We start from the raw sequence: 19,602 nt of genomic DNA, 5'->3' as shown, positions 1-19,602 counted from the left end.
CAATGTTCTCCCCCTCTCTTGGGGAGATCTATTCGATGTAATCCTCTTTTGCGGTGTGTTTGTTGAGACCGATGAATTGTGGGTTTATGATCAAGTTTATCTATGAACAATATTTGAATCTTCTGAATTCTTTTATGTATGATTGGTTATCTTTGCAAGTCTCTTCGAATTATCAGTTTGGTTTGGCCTACTAGATTGATCTTTCTTGCAATGGGAGAAGTGCTTAGCTTTGGGTTCAATCTTGCGGTGTCCTTTCCCAGTGACAGTAGGGGCAGCAAGGCACGTATTGTATTGTTGCCATCGAGGATAACAAGATGGGGTTTATATCATATTGCATGAGTTTATCCCTCTACATCATGTCATCTTGCTTAAAGCGTTACTCTGTTCTTATGAACTTAATACTCTAGATGCACGCTGGATAGCGGTCGATGTGTGGAGTAATAGTAGTAGATGCAGGCAGGAGTCGGTCTACTTGTCTCGGACGTGATGCCTATATACATGATCATACCTAGATATTCTCATAACTATGCTCAATTCTGTCAATTGCTCAACAGTAATTTGTTCACCCACCGTAAATACTTATGCTCTTGAGAGAAGCCACTAGTGAAACCTATGGCCCCCGGGTCTATTTTCCATCATATTAATCTCCCGACAACAAGCTATTTCCGTTGCCTTTTATTTTGTTTTCTTTACTTTGCATCTTTATCATAAAAATACCAAAAATATTATCTTATCATATCTATCAGCTCTCACTCTCGTAAGTGACCGTGTAGGGATTGACAACCCCTTATCACGTTGGTTGCGAGGATTTATTTGATTGTGTAGGTGCGAGGGACTCATGCGTGGCCTCCTACTGGATTGATACCTTGGTTCTCAAAAACTGAGGGAAATGCTTACGCTACTTTGCTGCATCACCCTTTCCTCTTCAAGGGAAAACCAACGCAGTGCTCAAGAGGTAGCAAGAAGGATTTCTGGCGCCGTTGCCGGGGAGTCTACGCACAAGCCAAGACATACAAGTACCCATCACAAACTCTTATCCCTCGCATTACATTATTTGCCATTTGCCTCTCGTTTTCCTCTCCCCCACTTCACCCTTGCCGTTTTCTTCGCCCTTCTTCCGTTCGTCCTTTTGTTTGCCTGTGTTACCATATACCTTCTTTTTGCTTGCATCTTCGCTTGCTAAAAGTTTATGGATCCTCATCCACTTGCCAATCTCTTTAAGAGATCCAATTATGATGAACCTATTGCTTGTGAGTTGAGTGCACTAGATTATCTTTATGAGGTTTTGCTTGAAATTGGTAAATCTGAAAATTGTGATGAAGTACTTTATGAAGCGATTCACAATAGATCTGTGAATAAAAAGCATGATTGCAATGATTCTACTATAAATTCTATTGATGTCAATTGTGCTAAAAATATGCAAAACCCTAAGCTTGGGGATGCTAGTTTTGCTATGTCCAGTATTTGTTGCAATGATCATGATTGGGGTGATTCTTCTTATGTTCTTGAAAATTTATTTATGCCCCATGATGAATATGAGATTGATAATAGTGTTTGTAGTAATATTGAAAGTGGGGTTGGGAGAGTGTCAACTTTAGATCCCACATATTTGGAGAATGTTCAATCTTATGGTATTTTTTATAAAAGTGGTTTTGGAGAGGTCATGACTTTAGTTAATGATTATCCCACTATTTTGGAAGAGTGTCAACTTCGCATGCATGTGGATCGTGTTGAGAATATGTTATGTGATAGCTATTTTGTTGAATTTGCCTATGATCCTACATGTAATTATTATGAGAGAGGAAAACATGGTGGTAGAAATTTTTATCTTATTAAATTACCTCTCGCCATGTTGAGATTGCTATTGTTTCTTTCCGCTTCCTTGCATATGCTAGTTTTTGCTTGCCTTGATAATTCGTTTTCCTATAAGATGCCTATGCATAGGAAGTATGTTAGACTTAGATGTGTTTGTCACGTGTTTTGTGATGCTCTCTTTGTGCTTCAATTCTTGTCTTTCATGTGAGCATCATTGAAATATCAATGCCTAGCTAGGGGCGTTAAACGATAGCGCTTGTTGGGAGGCAACCCAATTTTATTTTTAGTTTTTTGCTTTTTGCTTCTGTTTAGGAATAAATATTTGCTCTAGCCTCTGGTTAGATGTGTTTTTATGTTTTAATTAGTGTTTGTGCCAAGTTAAGCCTATAAGATCTTCTTGGAGGATAGTTATTTGATCTTGCAGAAAATTCCAGAAACTTTCTGTTCACGAAAATAATTGTTAATAATCACCAGAACGTGATAAAATATTGATTCCAATTTCTTCTGATCAATAAACAAATTGTATAGGTCTTCCTATTTTGGCTGATTTTTTGGAGTTCCAGAAGTTTGCGTTAGTTACAGATTACTACAGACTGTTCTGTTTTTGACAGATTCTGTTTTTCGTGTGTTGTTTGCTTATTTTGATGAATCTATGGCTAGTAAAATAGTTTATAAACCATAGAGAAGTTGGAATACAGTAGGTTTAACACCAATATAAATAAAGAATGAGTTCATTACAGTACTTGAAGTGGTCTTTTGTTTTCTTTCGCTAACGGAGCTCACGAGATTTTCTGCTGAGTTTTGTGTTGTGAAGTTTTCAAGTTTTGGGTGAAAGATTTGATGGATTATGGAACAAGGAGTGGCAAGAGCCTAAGCTTGGGGATGCCCATGGAACCCCCAAGATAATCTAAGGACACCTAAAAGCCAAATCTTGGGGATGCCCCGGAAGGCATCCCCTCTTTCGTCTACTTCCATCGGTAACTTTACTTGGAGCTATATTTTTATTCACCACATGATATGTGTTTTGCTTGGAGCGTCTTGTATTATTTGAGTCTTTATTTGTTAGTTTACCAAAATCTTCTTTTCTGTACACACCTTTTGAGAGAGACACGCATGATTCGGAAATTATTAGAATACTCTATGTGCTTCACTTATATCTTTTGAGTTATATAGTTTTTGCTCTAGTACTTCACTTATATCTTTTAGAGCCCGGTGGTGGATTTGTTTTATAGAAACTATTGATCTCTCATGCTTCACTTAGATTATTTTGAGAGTCTTAAATAGCATGGTAATTTGCTTAAATAATCCTAATATGCTAGGTATTCAAGATTAGTAAAAATTTCTTTTGAGTGTGTTGAATACTAAGAGAAGTTTGATGCTTGATGATTGTTTTGAGACATGGAGGTAGTGATATCAAAGTTGTGCTAGTTGAGTAGTTGTAAATTTGAGAAATACTTGTGTTGAAGTTTGCAAGTCCCGTAGCATGCACGTATGGTAAACGTTATGTAACAAATTTGAAACATGAGGTGTTCTTTGATTGTCCTCCTTATGAGTGGCGGTCGAGGACGAGCGATGGTCTTTTCCTACCAATCTATCCCCCTAGGAGCATGCGCGTAGTGCTTGGTTTTTGATGACTTGTAGATTTTTGCAATAAGTATGTGAGTTCTTTATGACTAATGTTGATTCCATGGATTATACGCACTCTCACCTTTCCATCATTGCTATCTCTTCGGTACCGTGCATTGCCCTTTCTCACATTGAGAGTTGGTGCAAACTTCGCTGGTGCATCCAAACCCCGTGATATGATACGCTCTTTCACACATAAACCTCCTTATATCTTCCTCAAAACAGCCACCATACCTACCTATTATGGCATTTCCATAGCCATTCCGAGATATATTGCCATGCAACTTTCCACCGTTCCGTTTATCATGACACTTTCATCATTGTCATATTGCTTTGCATGATCATGTAGTTGACATAGTATTTGTGGCAAAGCCACCATTCATAATTCTTCCATACATGTCACTCTTGGTTCATTGCATATCCCGGTACACCGCCGGAGGCATTCATAGAGAGTCATACTTTGTTCTAGTATCGAGTTGTACTCATTGAGTTGTAAATAAATAGAAGTGTGATGATCATCATTTTTAGAGCATTGTCCCAAGTGAGGAATAAAAAAAGAGAAAGGCCATAAAAAAAGAGAAGGCCCAAAAAAATGAGAGAAAAAGAGACAAGGGACAATGTTACTATCCTTTTACCACACTTGTGCTTCAAAGTAGCACCATGATCTTCATGATAGAGAGTCTCTTGTTTTGTCATTTTCATATACTAGTGGGAATTTTTCATTATAGAACTTGGCTTGTATATTCCAACAATGGTCCTCCTCAAGTGCCCTAGGTCTTCGTGAGCAAGCAAGTTGCATGCACACCCACTTAGTTTCTTTTGTTGAGCTTTCATATATTTATAGCTCTAGTGCATCCGTTGCATGGCAATCCCTACTCCTTGCATTAACATCAATCGATGGGCATCTCCATATCTCATTGATTAGCCACGTTGATGTGAGACTTTCTCCCTTTTTGTCTTCTCCACATAACCCCCGTCATCATATTCTATTCCACCCATAGTGCTATATCCATGGCTCACGCTCATGTATTGCGTGAAGGTTGAAAAAGTTTGATATTACTAAAGTATGAAACAATTGCTTGGCTTGTCATCGGGGTTGTGCACGATGAGAGTATTCTTGTGTGACGGAAATGGAGCGTGACTAAACTATATGATTTTGTAGGGATGAACTTTCTTTGGCCATGTTATTTTGAGAGGACATAATTGCTTAGTTAGTATGCTTGAAGTATTTTTATTTTTATGTCAATATTGAACTTTTATCTTGAATCTTTCAGATCTGAATATTCATACCACAATTAAGAAGAATTACACTGAAAATTATGCCAAGTAGCATTCCACATCAAGAATTCTGTTTTTATCATTTGCCTACTCGAGGACGAGCAGGAATTAAGCTTGGAGATGCTTGATACGTCTCCTACGTATCTATAATTTTTGATTGATCCATGCTATATTATATTCTGTTTTGGACATTATTGGGCTTTATTATACACTTTTATATTATTTTTGGGACTAACCTATTAACCGGAGGCCCAGCCCAGAATTGCTGTTTTTTGCCTATTTCAGAGTTTCGCAGAAAAAGAATATCAAACGGAGTCCAAACGGAATGAAACCTTCGGGAACGTGATTTTCGGAACAAACGTGATCCAGAGGACTTGGAACCTACGTCAAGAAAGCTACCAGGAAGCCACGAGGTAGGGGGCGCGCCTACCCCCCCCCCCCCCGGGGCGCGCCCTCCACCCTCGTGGGCCCCACGTTGCTCCACCGACGTACTCCTTCCTCCTATATATACCTACGTACCCCCAAACTACCAGAAACGGAGCCAAACCTAATTCCACCGCCGCAACCTTCTGTACCCGTGAGATCCCATCTTGGGGCCTGTTCCGGAGCTCCGTCGGTGGGGGCATCGATCACGGAGGGCTTCTACATCAACACCATAGCCTCTCCAATGATGTGTGAGTAGTTTACCTCAGAACTTCGGGTCCATAGTTATTAGCTAGATGGCTTCCTCTCTCTTTTTGGATCTCAATACAATGTTCTCCCCCTCTCTTGTGGAGATCTATTCGATGTAATCCTCTTTTGCGGTGTGTTTGTTGAGACCGATGAATTGTGGGTTTATGATCAAGTTTATCTATGAACAATATTTGAATCTTCTGAATTCTTTTATGTATGATTGGTTATCTTTGCAAGTCTCTTCGAATTATCAGTTTGGTTTGGCCTACTAGATTGATCTTTCTTGCAATGGGAGAAGTGCTTAGCTTTGGGTTCAATCTTGCGGTGTCCTTTCCCAGTGACAGTAGGGGCAGCAAGGCACGTATTGTATTGTTGCCATCGAGGATAACAAGATGGGGTTTATATCATATTGCATGAGTTTATCCCTCTACATCATGTCATCTTGCTTAAAGCGTTACTCTGTTCTTATGAACTTAATACTCTAGATGCATGTTGGATAGCGGTCGATGCGCGGAGTAATAGTAGTAGATGCAGGCAGGAGTCGGTCTACTTGTCTCGGACGTGATGCCTATATACATGATCATACCTAGATATTCTCATAACTATGCTCAATTCTGTCAATTGCTCAACAGTAATTTGTTCACCCACCGTAAATACTTATGCTCTTGAGAGAAGCCACTAGTGAAACCTATGGCCCCCGGGTCTATTTTCCATCATATTAATCTCCCGACAACAAGCTATTTCCGTTGCCTTTTATTTTGTTTTCTTTACTTTGCATCTTTATCATAAAAATACCAAAAATATTATCTTATCATATCTATCAGATCTCACTCTCGTAAGTGACCGTGTAGGGATTGACAACCCCTTATCACGTTGATTGTGAGGATTTATTTGTTTGTGTAGGTGTGAGGGACTCATGTGTGGCCTCCTACTGGATTGATACCTTGGTTCTCAAAAACTGAGGGAAATACTTACGCTACTTTGCTGGATCACCCTTTCCTCTTCAAGGGAAAACCAACGCAGTGCTCAAGAGGTAGCAACCCGCCTCCCGTTGCAACGGATACTTCATAACCCGGACGCAACCGGGAGGATCATGGAATGGGCCTTGGAGCTGTCGAGCTTTGGTTTGAAGTTTGAAAGTACTTCGATGATCCAGAGCAGAGTCTTGGCGGAGTTCATTGCGGAATGGACCTCAACGCCCGACGAAGAGATCCAGGGGACCACTCTCCCCGGCAAGGAAGCAAGTCGCAACTGGATCATGTACTTTGACGGGGCTTTCTCACTGCAAGGCGCCGGTGCTGGTGTGCTGCTTGTCGCACCCACCGGAGTGCACCTCAAGTATGTAAACCAGATGCGCTTTCCCAGGGAGATGTCCACAAACAACACTGCTGGATACGAGGGGTTGCTTGCCGGTCTCAGGATCGCGACAGACCTTGGGATTAAGAAGCTCATCATCAGGGGTGATTCACAGCTTGTCGTCAGGCAAGTCAACAAAGATTATCAGAGCCCGTTGATGGAGGCCTACGTAGATGAGGTGAGGAAGCTGGAAGAGCGCTTTGACGGTATACAAGCGGAGCACGTTCCCCGAGTGGAGAACGACATCGCCGATGACTTGTCGAAGCGCGCTGCGTTCAAGCTACCTGTGGAACCAGGTAATTTTGTGCTTCGGTTAACTCAACCATCCGTTGAACCATCAACAGAGCAGAACAACCGGAGGAAATCAGGCCCCGGCAAGTACTTACCCGCCGAGCCCCCTGGGGCCACCAGCAAGGATGTTGTCGTGGGTACTGAGCCTGCCAAGGGGCAACTGACTCCGGCAGGGCGTCAAGCCCTGGCCGTAGAGACGGCCGCTCCCATGGCAGAAGAAATGCCTTTAGTCCTTGCCGTCGAGGCCTAGGCTCCGGCATGGGCACAGCATACCGTCCCATTCCTCCAAACAGGGGAGCTTCCTGAGGAGCAGGAAGAAGCGGAGAAAGTAGCCCGTTGGTCTGCTATGTATCAGTTCATCAATGACGTCCTGTACAGGAAAAGGCCGAACGGTGTAAAATTGAAGTGCATTCCCCGGGAGGAAGGACTGGAGCTATTGGCGGAGATACGGAGGCATATGTGGCTCCCACATAGGGTCGAGGGCCCTTGCTGGCAAGGCATTCTGGCAAGGTTTCTTCTGGCCCACTGCCCTCCAGGATGCAACGGCACTAGTAACCAAGTGTGAAGCGTGTCAGTTCCATTCAAAGAAGCTTCATCAACCAGCTCAAGCCCTTCAAACAATTCCTCTCTCCTGGCCATTTTCGGTCTGGGGGCTGGACATACTGGGCCCTTTCCCTCGCGCTGCCGGGGGCTTTGAGTAATTGTACGTTGCAATCGACAAGTTCACAAAGTGGCCGGAGGTGGAAGCAGTGGGGAAGGTGACAGCACAGTCAGCCGTCAAGTTCTTCAAGGGGCTAGTCTCCCGTTTTGGTGTGCCAAACGGAGTCATCACCGACAACGGCACGCAGTTCACGAGCCACACCTTCATGCAATACATCCAAGACCTCGGAAGCAAGGTCTGTTTCGCTTCCGTGGCACACCCACGGAGCAACGGCCAGGCGGAGAGGGAAAATGCTGAAGTACTGTGAGGCCTGAGGACCAAGACTTTTGACAGGCTGCACCATAGTGGAAGGCGATGGACTGATGAGTTGTCGGCGGTTCTTTGGTCAATCAGAACAATGCCAAATCGAGCCACCGGCCAGACACCCTTTGCCCTGGTATACGAGGCAGAAGCAGTTCTCCCCATGGAACTCACATACGGGTCACCTCGAGTGCTCGCTTATGACGAGCTTGAGCAAGAGCAATTGCGGCAAGATGACGCAACGCTCCTCGAGGAAGATCGTCTTCGGGCGGCTGTGAGAGCAGCGCGCTACCAGCAAGCCTTGCGCCGCTACCATAGCCACAAGGTTCATGCCCGAAGCTTTGAGGAAGGCGACCTTGTTCTTCGGCGCGTTCAATCGGCCAAGAATTCCAACAAGTTGACGCCAAAGTGGGAAGGCCCTTATCGGGTAATACGAGTCACCACGCCCGGTGCAGTCCGCCTGGAGACCGAAGATGCTATTCCAGTGAGCAACTCCTGGAACATTGAACATCTTTGCAAGTTTTACCCATAAGGCGCGGTTGCCGGGCCCCCCGGCAAACCACCTTTTGTACAAGCCTTGCCGGCAAGGCATGTAACCCTTTGTACAAAGCCAGGCGCAGACCCTGAGCATAAATAAATGAAGCGCTGGCGCCCTAAGTTTTAGCATGCATGCTAGGTTAAGTCTCTCCCTCGGTTAGGGTTGATAGTGCTTAGCGGCGACTAACCCCTAGCATAGAGGTTGAGTGTGTGTTTCTTTGTTCCTTTCCGTCCTCTTTGGTTCGCAGGGTACATGGACGTTTCTGCTGAGCTGTTTGGAAGAAAGAGAACGAGCCGGCGCTCCGGCCTCGGCAAGCCAAGGTTGCCGGGGGCTACAGATACAAGAATCCAACCACGGCAAGCCAAGGCTGCCGGGGGCTGCAGATTCGGATAAGTTTTTTATCCTCTATTGTGCATTTCCGTATGAAGTTGGGACATATGAAACCTCGTTTTGCTCCTAGACCACCGTGCTCCCCCTTTTTTCCTGTACCCAAGTCCCCGGGTCGTAGTCGCGGTGGCAAGGAAATAAACGAAGGGCCTAACTCTACTTCGCCCCTGCCTCCGCCAAGAGCGTAAGAATGGTCGACTGAAGTAAGGGGACGGCAAGGCCTGTTGCCGGGCGATAATGTTTATCTTAAAAATAACTAGGATTCATTCCTTGGCATGGGCCTTGCTCACGCACAAAGAACCCGGCAAGCACCCTTTTTCATTAAAAACATCCCATACAGGTACAGTTCATACGGAATAAAAAACATGAGCAAGGGGATTACAAGTCTTAAAATTAACAAGTGCCCGCAGGCTTACAAACTAAAAAGAGATAAGATGCCCGTAATCCCTTTCTTGTCCCTCTCTTCAGAAGGTGGAACAAGATAGCAGGAGGGCAAAAAGAGCGCCTAGGCAAGGTGCGAGGAGCAGAAGGCACCAAGAGAACATCCCGGTGCCGGGAGGGGAGCTGGAAGATGACCAGCGGGCCGACAATACGCGACTAAGGCATCGGTACCCGCGTACTCCGACTTGACGGACGCCACACCCGCCTTCTTCGCCTTCTCTGACCCTCCTACGCCAGCCGCCCAAGGAGGCGACGGGGAACGCACCGATGGAGAGCTTGACGAGGAAGGCCCTCGGCAGGGCACGTGGCCGAGGGGGGGACAACACGGTCAGTCGGAGTCGAGATCAGCGTCCCGCCACTCGAAGCCCTCGTCGTCGCTGTCGCTGTCCTCCTCGTCACTCCCGCTTGAGGAGGAATCTTCATCGTCGGAGGAGCTCTCCACGCGGCACTTTAGGCGAGTTCCAAGATCTCCAAAAACCTTGACGGAGAGCAGGCCGTTCTCCATTAACTTGAAGTAGAGGATGAGCCCTGCCGTCAGGCTATGGACACGAGCGAATGTCTTCCATCCGCGACGGAGGTACATGACATGAGGAGCGGGGAAGTCAACATTGACCCGCGTGCCGCCATTCCCGCGGCCCCTCATGTGCAGCCTGAGGGTCTGGGGCGGATGGATCTCCATCTCCCGAGCAAATGGGGTAGGGAGACGAAGACGACGGCGCAGTGGCCGGCGCAGCCTGATGAAGAACTCATGAGGCTGGTCCCCAACGTGGCCCTCCGTTGGGAGAGGCATCACCGGCGGAGGCAAGGCCGGTGCGCCGCCCCGTCCCCCCCTTCCCCGAGCGCCACGGCGGCCTCGGCCTTGCCCCCTCCCCCTTCCTCTCGTGGCCGGCTCCGCCGCTGTGAGCTCTTGGGGAGGAGGGACGCGCTGTCGAGCAGAGACCCTCGCCACCACCGTCGAAGGGCCGGCGCCTCCTCTCGCCATGGCAGATGGAAGAAAGAAGCCGAAGTGAATGGAGGCGGATGATGAAAGGATGTGGGATGCCATCCCCCTCCCCCTTCTTATAAAGGGGTGGGGTCGGGGCTCGGCCGCCCCACTCGACCAATCCGGCCATCGGGGGCGGGGAATCGAGACCGACCCGCTGCCCCCATCAGTGACGGCCCGGTTTCCCGCTTCCACCGCCTGCCACCTGCATGGGAGACACGTGGCGAGCAAGCAGAATCGAGGGGACGGGTGAGGCGACCGTTCCCCACCCCATGATCGTGGGGCGCGGACGCCTTGAAGACCACGACCCGAGTCCACTTAGTAAATGAGCCGTGCCTCTGCGTCTCCCTCTTTTTATGGGAAAGGCGCGAGCCACCTCTTTACCACGATGTGACGCATGCGTACGGAAACCATCCCACGCATGACCCCCACGTCACGCACGACCCTCCACGTCGCGCATTCAACGCGGGTCGTGGGGAAGCGCAGCGGATGAAGAAGTTACTGTGGTAAAAAAATCCGCCCCACCTGCCCGCGCACCGTTCTGGGCCTAGCCCAACAACGCGTCGCGCTTATGTGTGGCCCAGGCCCGGGGGCTCCTGTCGGTGTACAAAAGTAGGGGCTCTCCTTTTGATCCCTTTACTTGTGCACGGGCAGTCGGAGCCGCGCCCACGGCCACACTTAGCAGGGCAGAGGAGGGAAGCCGAAGCGCAAGGCAACCAAAGCAACGCCAAGACCAAGAGACAAAAAGAGCAAGAGGGCGAGGTGGACTCCCCCGGCAAGACCCTTGCCGGGGCAGCCTCCGCAGCCCCGGCAACTTGCCTGACGCCAACGGAGCGCGCCTCCCTTGAGCCCAAGGTTTCCAACACCGTCAACCACATTGGGACCAAGGCTCGGGAGGCACCTCCGTGGTGGCATGCAGATCTTTGTCAAGATCATAAATACACAAGATCAGATGAGGACCAAAAGACGGCGACCCTCGGCAGAATCCTAGCCGAGGAAATCCACAAGACCCCCGGCAAGACCCTTGCCGGGGACGACCACGGTGCCGCGCCAAGACCCTTGCTGGGGCCCCGGCAAGGCCCTTGCCGAGGGCATCAGCAGGACCACAGCCAGGCCCACGCCTGCCAAGACACCACCGCCGTCCCCATGCAGCAGCTAGCTCAACCAGCTGGGCAGGCACCTGTGTGGCGACGAGCCGCCTCTACACCGACTCAGCAAGCACCTGCGTGGTGGCATGCTAAATCTTCCTGAAGGCTCCACCACCGCACCAGCCCAGCAGCCAGCCAACATGGCACAGCAACGCCTCGTCAGCTCGGACGCGCGTCGAAACCAGGCGAGGCGGCGACGCTGGGACGTGCTTCCTTGCCATCCCCGATAAAGCGAGAGGGGCACGTCGGCAGCGTATTAAATGTGTTTGTCCGACGTTGCCAGAGGATAGACTCATCCACTGTACACGTTTCCACCTCCTGTGTGCCACTGTGGCAACCCCTTTTGTCTATAAAAGGAGGCCTGATGCGTCCAGGAGGAGGAGGAGGATCTTTTGGGCGAGTTACACCCCGTAGCTAGCTCAAGAACACAAGAACACTCAAATACATCCACCAAAGCAGGACTAGGGTATTACGCGTCTCCGCGGCCCAAACCTGGGTAAACGATCTGTGTGCTTCCTGTCAGACCCGCTCTTTGCACAACCCCGCGCCCGCAAACCGTAGAAGGGATCTCAGTGATTCCATAGGTGTCGATTCCCCTGACAATATCGCTAGACACCTTGAGCGGGGGGGCACGATTGGTTTGCTTGTTCGCCGAGCTTGGCAATTTTTTTCCCAGCTCGTCGTTCTGCTAACCTTTGATCATTGATAGTACTTCCCGACCGCTCCGCTTCGATATATGACCTTTGAATAATGCGATCATAGTTGGATTGCGGCGGAGAAGGTGGTGCTCGCTTTAGGGAATCGATAGTGCGCTTTGCTTTTACCGGATCTATCTTCTCCTTTGGAGGAGGATGTTTCTTTGCTTTCACCCCTTGAAAGTAGTCCCTCACTTCGGCTTCCACGATCTTCTTGTTTTCCTCCACGGTCATCTCGTATGGTAACTTCTCTAGAGGCTTGAGAGATGGACCGAATCTGTATTGCCTCCCGCCTCTGGCTGTATGATACGTCTCCAACGTATCTATAATTTATGAAGTATTCATGCTATTATATTATCCATCTTAGATGTTTTATATGCATTTATATGATATTTTATATGATTTTTCGGACTAACCTATTAACCTAGAGACCAGTGCCAGTTTCTGTTTTTTCCTTGTTTTTGAGTTTTACGGAAAAGGAATACCAAACGGAGTCCAATTGACGTGCCAATTTTTGATGATTTTTTATGGACCAAAAGAATCCCCTGGAATAAAAGAGTTGGGCCAGAAGAGTCCCGGACTGTCCATGAGGGTGGGGGGCGCGCCCACCCCCTGGGCATGGGCCCCTGCCTCGCGGACGACTCGAAGATCCCCCTGACATGAAACCAACGCCAAAAATTCCTATAAATACAGAAACCCCCAGAAAATAACCTAGATCGGAAGTTCCGCCGCCGCAAGCCTCTGTAGGCACGAGAAATCAATCTAGGCCCTCTCTGGCACCCTGCCGGAGGTGGCCATCATCACCGGAGGCCATGGAGGAGGATCCCGGAGGGGCCATCATCGCCATGAAGGCCAAGGACCAGAGGGAGAACCTCTCCCCATCTAGGGGGAGGCCATGGAGGAGGAAGCATAAGGGAAGAACCTCTCCTCCTCTCTCTCTATGGCGCCGGAGTGCCATCGGGAGGGGAATCATCGCTGCGGTGATTGTCTTCATCAACATCACCATCATCATCACCATCCTCATCTCATTTATGCGGTCCACTCTCCCGCACCCCGCTGTAATCCCTACTTGAACATGGTGCTTTATGCCACATATTATGATCCAATGATGTGTTGCCATCTTATGATGTTTTGAGTAGATATCTTTTGTCCTTGGGTTGATTGATGATCTAGATTGGTACGAGTTGTATGTTTTATTTTGGTGGCGTCCTATTGTGCCCTCCGTGTCGCGCAAGCTAGAGGGATTCCCGTTGTAGGGTGTTGCAATACGTTCATAATTCGCTTATAGTGGGTTGCTTGAGTGACAGAAGCATAAACCCGAGTAAGGGGGTTGTTGCGTATGGGATAAAGGGGACTTGATATGTTAATGCTATGGTTGGGTTTTACATTAATGATCTTTAATAGTTGCGGATGCTTGCTAGAGTTCCAATCATAAGTGCATATGATCCAAGAAGAGAAAGTATGTTAGCTCATGCCTCTCCCTCATATGAAATTGCAATGACGACTACCGGTCTTGTTAACGATTGCCTAGGATAATTCCGCACACCGACCCATCATTATTCCACACTCGCTATTTATAATATTTAGTAATATATTCTAACTTTATGATAACAGCACCTACTTTTATATTTTAGCTCTCCGATATCATGCAAAGTTATCCTCTTCATACCCACAACGTAGTTTTATTTCTCGTTTCTAGTTGGAAGCAAACGTTTGGTGTACGTAGAGTCGTATCAGTGGCAGATAGGACTTGAGAGAATATTGATCTTACCTTTAGCCCCTTGTGGGTTTGACACTCCATAGTTATCACTTCCACCATTGGGAATTGCTACGATGATTCCCTGCACTTGGGGATTATCACTGTACTGCTAGACGCGGGAGCAGACGGAGCGGCTGCAGCTGTCTTCTTTCCTTGCTTACAAGGCGGAGGAGAAGGACTACGACACGCTGGAGCAGCCGGAGCTGCGGAGGGTCTCTTCCGCCCTTGCTGACGAGGCGGAGAAGGAGGAGGCTGGCTGCTCGGGCGCGCCGGCGCAGGCGGAGTGCCGCCAAGCGCCGGAGAAGGAGGCTGAGTGCCCTAATCACTCGCCGGAGGAGGAGGCGGAGTGCCCTGACTCGCCGGAGGAAGAGGAGGAGGCGGAGGCGTCCAGTTCGGAAGGTTGATGAGCTCCTTCCGCCATAGGCATGGAGTCTTCAGAGCAGAACCCAGCCGAGTCTCCCCTTCACCGGTAGGGTGGTCAAGCTCGAGGTCCTCAAATCCCTCCGTTATTTCGTCCACCGTCACCCTAGCATATCCTTCTGGAATTACGGCACTAAAAAGTTGCATCGGGTTCAGGAGGTCGAACAGAGCCGACAGCCGCCTTGACTTTGAAGTTCTGCCATTGCGTCAGAAGGTGGCAATGTTGAGACTCCGTAATTGTGACGCCCTCGATTCAATCGTACATTAATCATACACGCAAATGTGTACGATCAAGATCAAGGTCTCACGGGAAGATATCACAACACAACTCTAGACACAAATTAAAATAATACAAGCTTTATATTACAAACCAGGGGCCTCGAGGGCTCGAATACATAAGCTCGAAAACACAAGAGTCAGCGGAAGCAACAATATCTGAGTACAGACATAAGTTAGACAAGTTTGCCTTAGGAAGGCTAGCACAAAAGTAGCAACGATCGAAAAGGCAAGGCCTCCTGCCTGGGAGCCTCCTAACTACTCCTGGTCGTCGGTGGTCTCCACGTAGTAGTAGGCACCCTCAGTGTAGTAGCAGTCAATGTCGAAGGTGGCGTCTGGATCCTGGGCTCCCCCATCTGGTTGCGACAACCAGAAAGAAGAAAGAAGGGGAAAAGTGGGAGCAAAGCAACCGTGAGTACTCATCCAAAGTACTCGCAAGCAAGGATCTACACTACATATGCAACATTATCAAAGGAAGGCTGTATATGTGGACTGGGCTGCAGAAATGCCAGAATAGAGGGGAGAGCCTAGTCCTATCGAAGACTAGCATCTTCTGGAAACCACCATCTTGCAGCAACAGGAGGGAGTAGAGTAGCATAAAGTAAAGTAGTAGCAGTGTTATCAACCTTGGCCAGAGATCCTTTCTCGACTCCCTGCGAGAAAGCAATCCCAGAGCCATACTATCCATTTCTCATATCCATGTCTCATCTCAAGTATCCAGTTCTAGTTGTATCGATCGGGATACAACTCCAAGTGTCCGTTGTCGTAGGACAGGCTATCGATATATGTTTTCTTCCCTGCAGGGGTGCACCAACTTACCCACCATGCTCGATTAACTCCGGCCGGACACACTTTCCTGGGTCATGCCCGGCCTCGGCCAAACAATACACCGCAACCCGACCTAGGCTTAATAGAGAGGTCAGCACGCCGGACTAAACCTATGCCCCCAGGGGTCATGGGCCATCGCCCCGGGAACTCCTGCACGTTGCGAGGGCGGCCGGTGAGCAGACCTGGCTACCTCCTTCAAAAAGGCAGGTGCTTACGCAGTCCAACCCGGCGCGCGTCGCTCAGTCGCTGACGTCTATTAAGCTTCGGCTGATGCATAAGACGCAGAACGCCCATACTATGCCCACGTGATGGTTAGTGCTATCAGGCCAGAGGCCCCTCGGATCAAATATCCAAATCGTAGTGGATTAGGAGCACGCGGTAACAAGCAGAGACTCACGAAAGATGTGACCCCGTTGCCCCATCTCGAGGACTTGCGGCAAGGGCTGGGAATGCCCGGCCACGCCTCGTAATTATCTTGCGGGCACCCTCCAGGTCAACCCGTCTCCACATCACTCGCGGGTACCCCTCAGGGTCGACCCGCCTTTCCAAGTAACAGTTGTAAAGTCCAAGTATCCGTGTGTCCAAACATCAGGGGGAAAACCCGAGGGATCACCCCCGGTGAATTCCACTCGATGTAATCATCAAGGTGAACGTAAGAGGATCCACCCTCGAGGTTCACACTTGAGGGGTTGCACGACAGAGCCGTATCGGAAGTGGTTAAGGAGGAAATCACCCTCGATGATCACGACCGAATAGCTACACTACAGGGTTACCATCAGAAGTGCTGATGAGTTCTCACCCTCGGTACTCGATAGTAACCCAGTAGTGTCGAGCAACTAAGGGGAAAGTGATGTGCGGTGTCGGGGCCTGGTCTTCGATCCCGTTGATCAGGTCTTCGATGATGAAGCAAGGGCAACAAGGACAAGGTGGGGGTCACTGATGGATCACTAACCAACCTATACTAAGCAGGTAGGTAACAATAAGCAGGTTACAAAAGCAGGCTATGCATCAGAATATGAGCAAACAATAACAATAGCAAAATCTAATGCAAGCATGAGGGAATGGAATGGGCGATATCGGGATGATCAAAGAGGGGGCTTGTCTGGTTGCTCTGGCAAGGAGGGGTCGTCGTCCACGTAGTCGAACACAGGGGCAGCACCGGTCTCGGGGTCTACCGCAGAGAAGAGGGGGAAGAAACAATAAATATAAAGCAAGCAAAGCATAACATGACAACGGGTACAGCTAGACATGTTCTAACGCAGTGCTACACGATATAGGTGGAGGGGAAACATCCGGGAATGTTTTCCCGAAGTTTGGCATTTTCGGACAAACGAAACGAAAGGGGAAGGTTGCATGTTCGCTATGATAGGGACGTGAGGCGGACGAACAGACTGTGTATGCAGATTCGTCTCGTCGTTCTGAGCAACTTTCATGTATAAAGTTTTTCGATCCGAGCTATGGTTTATTTTCTATGAATTTCTAAAGTTTTAGAAAATTTCTGAAATTACTATTAATTATTAAATCCGACAGAAAATGAAAGATGATGTCAGCATGAGGTCAGAGTGATGTCAGCAGCCAACTTGACCTATTGACCAGTCAAACTGACAGGGGGGGTCCCACTATCATAGACTACTTAACTAATCAGGTTTAATTAGACTAATACGTTCGTTAGGTTAATTAAACAAAGTTAATTAATTAATTAATTAACCAATTAATTTTAATGCATATATTTTTATACACATTTTTAACAACACAGGGGGTGGGCCCCGGCTGCCCGTGGCGGGCGTTTAATGGGCGCGACTGGGACGTGCCCGTCGGGGCGGATAGGGGCGACAGGCCCTGGCCCCGGGCGCCGGCCGGGGCGGCCAGAGGTCGCCGGGCGGGGGCCACGGGGGGAGGGGGCTGCCGGAGTGAGGCGAAGCGGAGCTGCGGGTGACGGGTGGCGGGGATGCGGTAGCGCGGGCGCGACGACGGACGGCACATGGGCCGGCGAGCAATAGGGGCATGCGGAGGCGCCGGCGAAGCGAGCGGCAGGCGACGAAGGAGGAGGTGTGCAGGCGAGGGAGGTAGCGGGTGCGCGCGTGGTCGAGCGCGGCCCAGTGCGAGCAGGCGGTAGCAGCAGCGGGCATGCGGGGGGAGGTAGGAGCGGCAGGGAGCGTAGGCAGCAACGGCGGAAGTGGGCCTGGGCGCGGTCGGGCGCAACGGTGGGGCGGTGACGCACAGCGGGGTGAGGCGGCCGCCGGAGCTTGTACGCAGGTGGCGCGAGGGTGGGGACTGGCGTGGTCAGATTCATCGACGGCGTCGGGTTCCGAGGCGGTGCTCACGCGAGTTCGGCGGGAAAGGCGCTACGATGACTAGATCGAGCAACGGGGAGAGAGGGAAAACGAACGGCTGCTCACAGCGGTGCTCGCAGCCGACTTGGGGAGGCCGAGGTGCAGCGACGGTGGCGGATCGACGGGGCAGAGGTAGATGACGACGAGGATCCGGCGATGGAGTGGCCTCCGGCTGGTTCTCGTCAGTGTAGAGGACGTAGCAGAGCACAGCGGGCTGTGGGGCATGGTCCCCAGGTATGAGAACGACGTAGAGCGCGCGGGTGAGGTGAGGCATGTCGACGGCGGCTTGGCCTTGCGCGAGGAGGAGAGAGCGGCGCGAGGTGGGAGAGGGAGAGGGGGATTAGGGTTCCAGAGGGGTCGAGGGCGGTTCAAGTAGGCGCCGGGGAGGGTTGGATGCTCGGCACGTGGCCATCCATGGCCACGGACGAGCGCGCGGCGTCCACCGAGTCTCTGGTGAACAGGGGAGGAAGAAAACAGGGGAGTCCAGCTGGGCTCCACTGTTCACTGGGACGGTTAAGTGCACAGTGCAGTTTAGTTGGGCCATTTTCTATTTTCCCTTTTATGTATTTCAGTTAGCCACTGTTCATATTTATTTGAGTGACAAAAATGAATTTAGTCAAACTTGAAACTTGGCACACAATTCGAGAACAACATTGTGGTGTTGCATAAAATGTTTTAGAGCAATGTAATTGTTCAAGCACTTTTAGAAATTGAATAGGTCAATTAATATGTTGTTGGGCCACTTATATTTTCCTAGGGATTAAAGGGAGAGCCAAATGATGTTAGTCGCCACCTTATAATTAGCTAGTGAATATTTGCAACCCAACGAACATTTTTGTTTTGACATTTGAAAACTTTATTTGTTTGACTTTGTTTTAAAATTTGAACTGGGTTTTCGAACCGACGCAAGTTTAACAACAGTAACCACGGTGACGTGGCATCATTAGCAGAGGATTATTGTAGCTTAATCATCCGGGCGTCACAGTGATACCATCCACGGGGTAGCTAGCAGGAACCGTGAAGACAGGCTCCAGCTGAAGCAAGTCGGTGGAAGCCACGCCGCTTCTCCGCTGAGATGGCGGGGTAGCTTCGGCAGGTCGCTTTTTGCGAACTGCTTCTCGTTCCTCTAGCCCTTGTACCCTTGTGTGCAGCGCCTGGAGTTGGGTCTGCTCCACTTTCTTCCTCCTCTCCTGGCATTTGTAACCACCTGCGTCCGGAAACCCAGCCTTCCACAGAACGGAGCTTGGCGTGCCTCGTGTCCGTCCAGGGTGCTCAGGATTCCCGAGGGCCATTGTGAGCTCGTCGTTCTCTCTGTCTAGAACGAATGTCCCTTGCTGCGCTACATCGATATACTGCTGAAGCTTCTTGACGGGTATGTTAAGTTGGTCGTTCGTCCAAACGCACTTCCCTGATACAGGGTCCAAGGTTCCACCAACCCCGACGAATCAAGTCCGGCAACGGTCTGGCCAGTTCAATGTCGCTGGTTCGACCCCTTTATCAAGCAGGTCATTCTCAGCCTTGGCCCACAACGACCGGGCTTTGAGGTAGACACCTGACCCCGTGCGATGGTCAAGCTGCTTCTTCGCAGCATTTTTCTTGTTTGTCGTTGACATCTTCTTACTCTTGTCCGATGTCTTGTGGGCCAATATTGCGGGCCAGTGATCTCTGATCTTCTCATACCGGCCGGTGAATTCTGGTGTCTTTTCTTGGTCGACAAATGATGTTTTTAGCTCATTCTTCCACCTCCTGAATAGATCTGCCATCTTCTTAAGAGCATGAGACTTGATCAATTGCTC

The sequence above is a fragment of the Aegilops tauschii genome, chromosome 7 (assembly GCF_002575655.3).
Source record: "Aegilops tauschii subsp. strangulata cultivar AL8/78 chromosome 7, Aet v6.0, whole genome shotgun sequence".
NCBI lineage: Eukaryota > Viridiplantae > Streptophyta > Magnoliopsida > Poales > Poaceae > Aegilops > Aegilops tauschii.
Note: the sequence above shows the minus strand (reverse complement) of the source record.